At 39.5% G+C, this 11123-nt stretch overlaps 1 long non-coding RNA gene across 1 annotated transcript; it reads right to left on the bottom strand.

The window, feature by feature from the left end:
• Positions 1–511: 511 nt before the first annotated feature.
• LOC140845163 (uncharacterized) lies at positions 512–2502 on the bottom strand. Its single transcript, XR_012123883.1, has 2 exons — positions 1296–2502; positions 512–673 (listed from the first exon to the last, which is right to left on the bottom strand). It is a non-coding gene; the product is annotated as an uncharacterized lncRNA (long non-coding RNA).
• Between the last annotated feature and the right edge of the window lie 8621 nt (positions 2503–11123).

Raw genomic sequence — 11123 nt, 5'->3', positions numbered from 1 at the left:
CACATCTGGAGTGTAAGATAAATTTTAGCCGAAATAAGCAGACGAAGAGAGGCAACAAAGGGCCACAACTATTTATTTAGTGCAACTCCCAGGTGATGTTCCGCGGTCTGGGTATTACAGGTCGGGGAAGTCACACCTGGTCAGGGAGGTGGGGGCTTATAAGGGATTAGGAGGGGGAGGAGTGGGCAAGCTATCCTAGGGGGCAAGGAGAGGTATGATTGGCTAAAGGTGACATAATAGACAACTAGAAACTTTTTTCCTTCCAAGAAGGAGGAGGCTGACATTCGGGTCTTAGCTGGCACATCAGAAGGATGGAATTCAGGAAGAGATGTCTCCTTTCCATATAAGGCACGGACCTTGGGGTCTGGTCTGTTCTCCCCCTATGGCATCTCTCTGTTCTGTTTGCATGTCCTTGTTTTTCCTTCCTCCAGCCTAACATGGACAATCCCAAATATTTGGAAATTAAACCACACACTTCTAAATAGCACTGGCTCAAAAAAAAGGTCTTGAGAGACATTTAAAAAATTTTTTTATTGAAGGAAAATGAAAATATTACATCAAAATTTAGAGGACGCAATGAAAATAGTGTTTACATGGAAATTTATAGCATTAAATGTCTTTGTTAGAAAAGAAGAAATCTAAAGCCAGTAGCCGAAGCTTCCACTTTAGGCAACTAGGGAAAAGGAGTAAAGCAAGCAAAAATAACATAATAAGACAGGAATAAAGAAAGTAAAACACAAATTATGAATACAATAAATGAAAAAGGGATAATCATTATTGATTCCATGGCCATTAAACAAATAAGTAGTATGAACAACTATAGTCCAAATTTAACAATTTAGATTAAATGGACCAGTTCTATGAAAGATGCAAACTACCAAAACCTCAGCCTGTTGGGCTGAGGGTGGGCTGGGAGATTATGTCCACCTAACCTTTTTCCTAAGCAGAGAGCACTGTGCAATCATTGCCCCTCTGTCACCCCTCTCACTGCCTGGAAGTCTTTCAAACTGCCCACTCTGCCTTCTTTCTCAGGAAGGCCAGTAGAGCATGCCTGTTCTGCACAGGAGGCTGGTATCTCAGCCTCCCCAAGTGTTCCTCCCCAAGTGTTTCCAGCCCCACCAATCACCAGGGTATCATGCAATGTGGGCTCATGTTCCCAGAGCAGATCTCCAGGGCCAGCTATTCAGCGATCCTGGGCTTCCACTCCCTACCCTCTCCTTTCCTCTGCCTTCTGCCCATTGGCCAGAGTGGGGGAAGGGCTTGGGTACCAGCAGATCATGGCTTTGCCACCTTACCTTCTTCTGTAGGGTCTTCTTCCCCAGATGTAGGAAGTCAGTAGTCTTCAGGTTGTTTTCAGGGCTAGTTGTATTTGCTGTATTTTCATGTTCTATGTGATTTTGGGAGAAGGTTTTTGCCTTGCCTTCGTACACTGCCATCTTTTACCCTAAATCCTGTTATTAACTTCTATGGGAAGAAAAAGTGTAAACTTTTTAAATTGATTTTATGCATGTAATAAGAACAAAACATGAGGGATTTTTATCTTGTAGTTTCTTTCTGTGAAACTTGTATCTGTGTCCATGCTAACAATGAATTATCTGACATGAAGTCATTAACTCCATTATTCTTCTTGCTGGAAAGTTCCTGGGGAAAAAAGAAAGTCTTGCTTCTGCCAGAAGGCATTTTGTACCAGGAGGAAACACCAGCACTGGTTAATTCAGACTAGTGTAAGTTTAAGGAAATCTGCCTTGCTACAATACTCGCCAATGATTAATTTCTGTGTTCCTTAAACAACTATTTATTTAGTGCCACTTTGTGTCAGTCACCTCTTATGTAGTGAAAATTCATGGAACTTACATATTTATTGGGGAACATAGAATTTATCAAAAAAACTAAAAGAATAAGTTTATTTTACTTGATATTAGTGTAAAGGAGACCAGCCATTTTCTGACAGTTTATTACAGAAGACTCTGATCCAGACTGGGATGTCACAGAGGCAATGTCACATTGCTTCCCAGAGAAACAGTTATCAGTTGGAATAAAAAGAATAAACAGAGGACTGATGGAGAATGGGTTGGTGGGGTAATGTTCTGTAGAGAATGCCAGAGGCCTCCACAGATGCATGTGCAATAATAGCCTTGCAGTAAGAGGGCCGTGAGATCAAAACGCTAAAAGAAAGCATATGACTGAACCTAGAAAGCAAAGGATTGAGAACGCTGCAGAGAGCCAAAAAGAGAAAGCCCGACCTGCAGAATCCTAGTGAGTCTTAGGAACGAACTTCTTATTTGTCCTAAAGAAAATGAGAAGCTACTGCAGTTCTGAGCTAGGCAGAGCTGCTTAACAGCTTTGCCTTTTCACTAGCTCCTCCTAGTGGCCAAGATGGGAACAGCTGTGAGGGGAGCCAAAGACAAAGAACTTTCTGACCTCTGCTCTCCCCCAGGCTGGACATTATGCAGCCCAGCAGCGTGAGCCCTTGTCGTTGTGGCTGTTGTCTGTTCACTTAACTGACAGCGTTTCTCAGCTGATCACTCAAGCTTGATTGATTCTCAGCTTGACTGAATTTTGAGCTGACTCAAAATCAGTATTCACTTTTTTTCTATTTCAGGAAAAACATGTATGCAGAGCAATAAAAGTGATGTGCAAGAGGAGTAGGCTCTTGGCTGTGAGTAGCTGTCCAATACTCGAGTCATGATAATCCCCAACAATGGTAATTTTAATAAGAAAAATCATTGCTTTTCCTTAAGGGAATTTGTAAACATTTGTTTTATTCTAACACAAGAGATATTTGACTCTCCAGCACTGAAATAGAGTCAAGAGAAACAGTTCTTTAGAACTGCCTTTTCCTCACTGAAAAATGACCTACACATAGCCTAGGCAAGGGCTTTGTAATTAAATTGTTGACCTTTGTTCCTACCTTCAGAAGAGAAAGCCCTAATTCTTAATACATATTCTATTCTGTGAACATCACTGCAGATGCATTTTTAAAATAGCTTAACAAATACATAAATGAAAGCAATAGCTGCATAACTATTAAGTGTCTGTGATTTGTTTCTTCTGAGGTCTGGTATGATTTGGATCACTTAAAAAGGATGTCATGTCATGTTTATTTCATATTGGATGGAGGATTTGGAAACAAGATCACTTGGGAAAATACTTAATTTTGCATTAACATTTAATAGGCTGTGACCTATGCTGCTGACAGTTAAGAATGTGAGAGACCTTGTAGAGTTCCTTGCTCATGTTCACATTGGGGTGAAAGTTGGACTTTCCTTTTCTTTCTAATACAGAAGATACAATGATAGTCGCTGCATGCAGAGAGATGATCTGACCCTCTTGGTTACAATAAGAGCAGAAGTCCTTAACATTGTTTGTTGTCAATCCATATTTTCTTGAAATAAAAAAAAACATCTAAAGCATTTACTACATCATATGCTTCTCAGACTCAAGAAGACTTTTTTTCCCACCAATCAGGAAGATGGGTTAGAAGTTGCAAAAATAAAACTGAATGACTTTTTAAATAAGGGTTGACTAGTGTATTAGCACAGAATAACTAAGAGGCTGAAAGGACAAAAGAGACTGAAACTCACAGAACCACTGGCAAAGGCGCCATGATGGACCTATGAGTTCAGCGAGCTAGAAAGAGGGCCGGATGGACAGAGCTGAATAAAAAGGCCTTCAGGCCTCACTTCCAGGTCAGGGCTTTTTTTTGAAAGCACCATTCATAGAACAACCCTAGAAGTAAACAGGGACCAGTGTTTTTCTCTCCACATCATTTTATTTTCTGCTTGTTATGCTTTATTTGGAAGCAAAGTAGAATCAATAAAATATATTTTCAGGCAATCCTGGAGTTTCAGAAAACTTGTTGTATCCACCCAGTTTAAAGTTTCTTTTAGGCATGGTAGCAAGACTGGGATTTCATAATCACACTGATATCCAAGAGGATGATGTGCGTATCAATAACCTCAAATCAACTCTGTATTGAGCCCACGTGCTCCAGTAACAGGTGTTTTCACGTCCTTTGCTTAGTCTCCTTCTTTACCCATCACTGATGAGGTGGTCTTGACTTGATATGAAAAAATATTCTTTGGGGAGTGCTGTCATGTCCACGGATGTTTAAGAAGTTCTAAGAGGGCTTCTGAACAGGAAACATGGTCAAGGGAAGTAGGGTTAATTTTTTTCTTTGCTCCACGTTTCCTGATATGGTCGTAAATGCACCTAAGATATTGAGTTAAGGGCATGTAAAGTAACTATGGAGCATTGCAGTCCCTCAAAATTGTCTGGAAACTTGGTTTTCTATTAATTAGGCTTTTATTAAACAAAAGTGTGAAATGGTTTTTAGAAGACTGATTTTACTATGGCTGTGTCGTTCAAGTGAGTGTGAGAGAACAAAAAATAGTGATGGAGCCCACTGGAAAAGTGTGTGTGTGTGTGTGTGTGTGTGTGTGTGTGTGTGTGTGTGTGAGAGAGAGAGAGAGAGAGAGAGAGAGAGAGAGAGAGAGAGAGAGAGAGAGGGAGGGAGAAAGGAGGAGGGAGGAGGGAGGCAGGGAGGGAGGGATAGGGAGCGATATGTAGATGTTTTGGTGGGTAAAGTGATGGAAGTTGCCTTAGATTTTCAGATGCACTGCTTTTTCCTCCTGTCCCTTTTTTATCTTACTCTCTTCTATTTACTGAATGTGTGTTCAAGAAACAATAAAAGTCTTTTTTAAATTAAACTTCCAATGCTAAAATTTTATTAAAATATTTTAAAGCTGTAATAGTACATGTGGAAACATATCAGAAGTGATTGGGTCCATCTACATGTGGAGATAAGTTCCATTGGGTGAGGAACCAAGGATCAGTAGATCAATAGTGGCCACTATGGCAGCAAGTGGCCTCATATGAAAACAGGCTAGATGCAAAAATCAAACACTCTAAGAGCAGTTCTTTCTTCCATTGTGGGGTGAGAGCAAATTAGGTCAACAAATATTTACTGGAACACCTCTTGTTTTTACTGGCTGTTAGTGCCAAGCGAAAATATCCTGTGACTGTGGATCATTTGCACAGAACTACTAAAGTGCAAGTATGAAAAGTGGGCTGACTTTATATCTAATTTGCACAAAAGTATTATTTGCTTATTTCTATTGAAGCACTCCCTTCAATGTAAGAGCAGTTTTCTAATTGGATTAAAAAACCACTATCCTTCATCAGACCGTGAGATGATCTGTGAAACACACTGGTGGCGTGGGCCATGCTGCTCGTGCTGTTTGACAAGGTCCAGGCACGAGGAGGAATCCTGGACACAGGAAACCTCATAGCTGGCCCCTGCTAATTCCTGCACCTAGTTTTGCAGTTATGATGTTGGTGGTTGGGCTCATATATGGGAAATCTTTTGTATTTAAGATTTATTGATCTTTAGTAAATAACATAACCCAAAATATTGATCAAAGCAGCAATTCTGGAAACAAAAACTATGTTATGGGACCAACTGTTCCAGGCATACTGCCACATATAAGTGAGGCAGGACAACCCAGGCCTCTCTTAAAAGTAGATAGATGCAGTTTGTCCTCCCCTTTGTAAGAACTGAAACATGACTAACCAGGATTTCTTTAGAATATTGCCAGAGAAGAAGTTATGGGAACCTGGGCCATAGAAAAACCCATTTTCCCCAATAAACTTATATGAAACAGCAAAGTAATAAAGATAGTCCCCACTGCCCAGGGCCCCCCTTATTTTGCTTTATAATATTAGAACACACCTTTGGTATACCCCTCATAGAAAGAATTTATGAGCAACATAGGAAGATTTACATTTATAATTATCCCATATATAGAAGTTTATAATAAATTTATAAAATATTATTATATTAATGGTAAGGTAGTAAGAGCAGATTTAGTGTTATTATATAAAAGATAAAGAGGACTGCAAGGCCCTAGTGCCTGTAGATGCAGGAGGAAAGGTGTAAACATCTGAAATTGGGTAATGAATATTATGAAAGAATAAGGCGTTTTTATTGTATTCATAGGAATGTTGAGGAATGTTAAAACTTATGTGATAAGAGGACCATCCCTAGATTTTAGAGGTAAGCTTTAACCCACATGTGTAAGATAGAATTTAATTAATAATATAGCATTACACTTAACAACCAAAAGACATACAGCTTGCATTTATATAACCTGCTTAAACTTTATAGAGCCTTAGACACATATCTTAAACTCTATATAATTTTACATGCTTATAAGTAAAAATCATAGCCCACACACTTAGCCCAAACACTGTCTCATGCCATTTTCTGTTTAGTACTTAGCATGTAGCTTACATGAATTAGTAATCACAATAAGACTAGGGGAAAGTTAAAAATTACATGTTAAATGGCTACTATTAGAAGAAATGATGATACTTACTTAAGGGTAATAAGCTGGAATTATGTAAACTGACAGAAAAAGGATTGTATTATTTACGATTAAAGAAAAATGTTTTAACATTATGGAAACCTTAAAAAGATATAAAAATAAAGACCCTGCTGCTTGATGTCAGGAGATGCTACAACCTTAATTGGGTGTTTCGTCTCCTCATTTATCTCCTTACTCACCAACACTGTCCTTTCCTTCGTGACCCACACCTCAGCTAGAGCTGGACTCCGGCACAATAGTGATAAGATTTTACACTAGAAAAGCTCCTCAGCCTCTGGATATTGAAGGGCACATGTGTTTCTCTGTGATGAGGACAATGAGTTCTAGAAATCTCAATTCCCAGCCTAGATAACAGGCATACCACGAGGCTGGAGGTGTCTGAATACAGTGCTGGGAAACCCTACACATGGGAAAATGTCTATTCGCCATCTTTAGCTTTTAAGATTCTTTTGATGGATGTGAGTTTTTAGAAAAGATAATTATCCACCTTCAATCCTCTGTTTACATTTTTCTCAAGGAAGAGAACCCTGAAATTGGCTGGGGGAAGAAAACAAAAAATCTTTGGGTAACACAGTAATAGGAATTTTCTAAAGACTGATTGCCAGGCATCTATTAGCATCTATTTCAGAGCTGAAACAAGCTTTTCTTACCATGTTCCACAAAAAAACCTTCCTTAGGACTTCTAAAAATTGAAGCAGAGTTAATATGTAATATTTTATTGGTTTCAGGTGTGCAACATAGTGATTTGATAATTATATACATCACTAAACGCTCACCACAATGTGTAGTTACCTAGTTACCACAACTTCTGTTTTGTCTATACTTTAGGGAATGTTGCCAGTCAACACAACTTCGATGAAACTCTCCCACTTGTTCCTCAATCCTCAGAGTTTGTGCTAAAGCTTATATTGCATCATAGACTCTTTTTCCTCTCCTAACATATTTCTTTTTAAAATATATCTCCATAGACTATACTTTTTAAAGTTCTATGCTGAAATACGTATTTTTAAAGAAGTTTTCTTGCTCAAATTATTATTAATATCTTACAGAGAAGTTAAGTAACTTGTACAAGATTCCACCACTAGAAAGAGGGGGAGCTGGAATTTGAACACAGACTCTTTTTAAGAAGAAAAGAATTTAAAAAGGAGAAAATGAAGATTTTATAGACTGGCTACACAGTACCAAGCATGGTGTCTCTTGCAATGAGGTCCAATAAATCTTTGTTGAATGGGTGAATGGATAGATGCACGAATGAAAGAAAATGAAGGTGAGATCTAAGTCAAAAATGAAAGGAGATTACATGAAGTAATGGGAAAGGAAGTTGGTATAAGAGGTCAGGGAGTATTTATGAATTCTGATCAGTCTATTGGAAGTATTTTGTAATAATTTTGAAACAGCTGAATGGCAGGTGACAGAAGAGACTAGAATGTTTTCTGTACTCATGCCTTTTCTGGTTATAAAATGTATATATAATATAATTTACATATATGATATATATAAAAATGCATATTTATAAAATATTTTATATAAATTTGTGATTTATATATAACATACAATAAAATATTTAGTAGATAAGTGAACTTTATCTTCTAAGTAATACAGCATACAAATCCATACTTCTTTACCTAGAGATAAACATTGTTATTAACATTTTTTATACCCATCCATAAAAGCAAATCTCTCAGGAAAAATTGCTATTTTAAACCAAATTTTATTGTGACTCCTTTTATATCCTACAGCACATCGCATGATTTATATCAATGGACAATATAAGTGTATTTCCTGTAGGCACAGGTGGGAGAATATGAAAATGTCTAAGCCTTTCCATTTCATTTTTTTTCCTTCTGGTTTTTTGGGGTTTTTTTTTTTTGTTTGACTAAAAGATGGAAAGCTAGATGGCAGAGCATAGTGGAATCCTTTGGTTTGCAAAGTCAGGCTTGTAGTTGTGAAGAGGCTTCAGAGCTAAACTGCCCAGGAAAATAAAATGGGAAGGATGGTATTTGGAGGAAGCCAAAGGAAGGAGGTTCCCAGAAGAAATAAAAGAAAAGTCTTTAGAGAACAGTGAGACATGATTCTAGGGTGGGCTGAAGATATTTTATGAGATGTTTTACATAACATTATCTTTGTAATTGTTCCTGTTGGGCATTACAAACCATAGGCATCTCCCCTAATTTTTAGGAAAGCATACATTCGGAGAGTCTGTCTATGGAAATCAAGTAAACAGATGATTTTCTCTGTCTCTGATAACATGATATACAAGAGGGACACCGTTCGTCAGATGGTGAGATAATTCATTTCCTGAAATGCTGCAACTTAAATAACAAATGCTGTGGCTCACAGCTGGGGAGGACCATGGAAAGCAGGAGCTGCCCCTCCCACAGAAACTTGTTCTACCTATGTTCTACTAGTAGCTAGGTTAGTACTAGTAGAATAGTTAATACTAGTACTTGACTATAACAGTAGCTACACTATAAATTGTGCAATTACTTTTCTCTTAATAAAATTCACTTAAATGTCAATACATAGACCTTTGCCACTGTTATTCTACCCTGCCAGGGCATTATAAACACCTGAGTAGCTTTAATAATACATGACGTTCAGGCCTTACCTGAAGATTCAGATTTGGCTGCTTTGTAACTGATTTAGTTACATCTTGTGGAGATGTAGATTTTGGGAAGATCTAGTGAGGAGACCATGCAGAGAAAGTGAAACTACAGAGAGAAATGCACAGCGCAGAGGAGAGAGCATATATCACCACATACCTAGAGTGAGGGAATGGAAAAGGAAACAGACAAACTAAAATTAGGAAGAAGAAAAATCTAGGAGAGATGGTATAACCTCTGGGAAAAGGGATCAAGAGTGACCAGGAGGACGTAATGGCAGATACTGCTCGCAGTTAACTCAAGGACATAGCCTCTGAATTTAGTGAGTAGAAGAGCGCAGGTCGTCTTTCACAGAGGCAGCTACTTAGGTATTGGTGGGAGAGTCAAGAGGGAGAAAGAGATGGGGTTGGGGAGGAGGAAAGGTTGGACATAGCAGGTCAAGTGGGAAAACTGAAGGAATGAGGGCAATATGGGGGGCAGCCCACATACAGGTGGTGGATTCAAATGAACAGCTTTTTAGGACTGGGGAGAGCAGAGAGTATTTATTTGAGAGCAGATGAGAAGCAGTACTTGGAAAGAGACCTTGAAAAGTATTTTAGATAAAGGGGATATTTTGAGAAGTGATAATGATGGAAAGCATGGATTCCAGAGTCCTGGAGCAAAGAGTGCAAAATCCGGAATCAGATTCCTAAGGTTGACTCCTGGCCATGCCACCGCTCAAGTGGGATTCTGTGAACAACACATAAGATGTGATTTTGTGTGGACAAAATGGGTGATTCTCATGTAAATTCTTAACCTTATGTGTCAATTTTCACTTCTATTAAGTGGACATAATGACAATATCTTAATGGTTATTGTGAAGAACATATAAGTACAAAAAAAGACTTTCAAGCACTGTGTATTAGTAGTGTCAATTTGTTGTTATTATTGGTTATATCTTTGACCCATAGTACCGGCTTTCAGGTTCATACAAAATCACACACACAAAATCCCTACTATTCCTAAAAGGATTTTTCTGAAGACAAAGCTGGAGCTCCCATAAATTAAACCTGGTCACTGAAGGAATGGGGAGGAAAGCCAGACCAGCAGAGAACCCAAGTGCCTATGAAAAGTGAGGAATGTTTGGAATTGATGACGACAGGGACTCCTTCCTTCAATAACTACTTTGCGTCTTTTAATTTGGATTTAATTGCTACCCTGTGGGTATAGTGATCTTCAAAATCTAGAGCACCTCTCCGGCCGGGACCGGAATGGCCTCAGCAGTCAGCGTGGCGGCCGCAGCCGCGCCTCGGAAAGCAGCCCAGCCGCTCGTGCTCGAGAGCCTTCCTCCGCGCCACGGGGCACCCGCTTCGCTTCGGCCGCTCCTCGCGCCCCTACAGGGGCGACAAGCCATGGCCTCGCCTCCTGGACAGGGAGAGGGAGGAGAGCCTGCGGCAAGAGTTTGTGACATGGGCGCACCTTCGCTGTGAGGAGTCCACCTGCCTTCGGAGTCGGCTTCATCTTTCGTCCCGCTTGGGAACGGCCCCATTTAAGCCTTTCCTGCCGTGCTCGCGCGCATTGGCAGCCTTGTGTCCAATCCATGCGCGGAGAGCCCCTGTAAATGCTAGGTGCTGACATTCTCACTTGAACACAGGTCCCTGTGTCCCGCTCACCTTCCACCTCCCGACTGGAGCAAGCACGGCCAATCCCCTACCTACTGGAATTTGATTTTCTTAGCTTCTCATTCTAGAGCACGTTTTTCTTCCCCATTAGACTGATCTCATGGAAGGAAGAGCCCTAGTTTATTGATCACAATCCCTACTGCCTGACACTAGGTAGGCGCCCAACCACTGCTTCTTGGATGACACACAGACATCTGTGGTTTGAGGTAGTAACCGAAAACTGAAAATTCGTTCTTCGGAGTTGGGAAGGGTGAGGAATAAGACTTAAAGTAGCAGAGAAGGCAAAAAAAAAAAAAAGGACTAAGGGCTCTCTCTAATGATTAGCTATTGTTCCAAATATTATCATCATCATCAGTGTTGTTCTTTTAAATGTCCTTACCAGGTCCTATATATCAGTTTCTTCTTCCCTATGTATCTGCTATGCTATTTCTGTGTCTCTTTAATTTTATCTCAATTTTCTTTCAGTTTTGATG

The sequence above is a fragment of the Manis javanica genome, chromosome 12 (genome assembly GCF_040802235.1).
Source record: "Manis javanica isolate MJ-LG chromosome 12, MJ_LKY, whole genome shotgun sequence".
Taxonomy (NCBI): domain Eukaryota; kingdom Metazoa; phylum Chordata; class Mammalia; order Pholidota; family Manidae; genus Manis; species Manis javanica.
The sequence above is the reverse complement of the archived record's forward strand: the minus strand, read 5'-3'. Positions and strand labels throughout refer to the sequence as shown.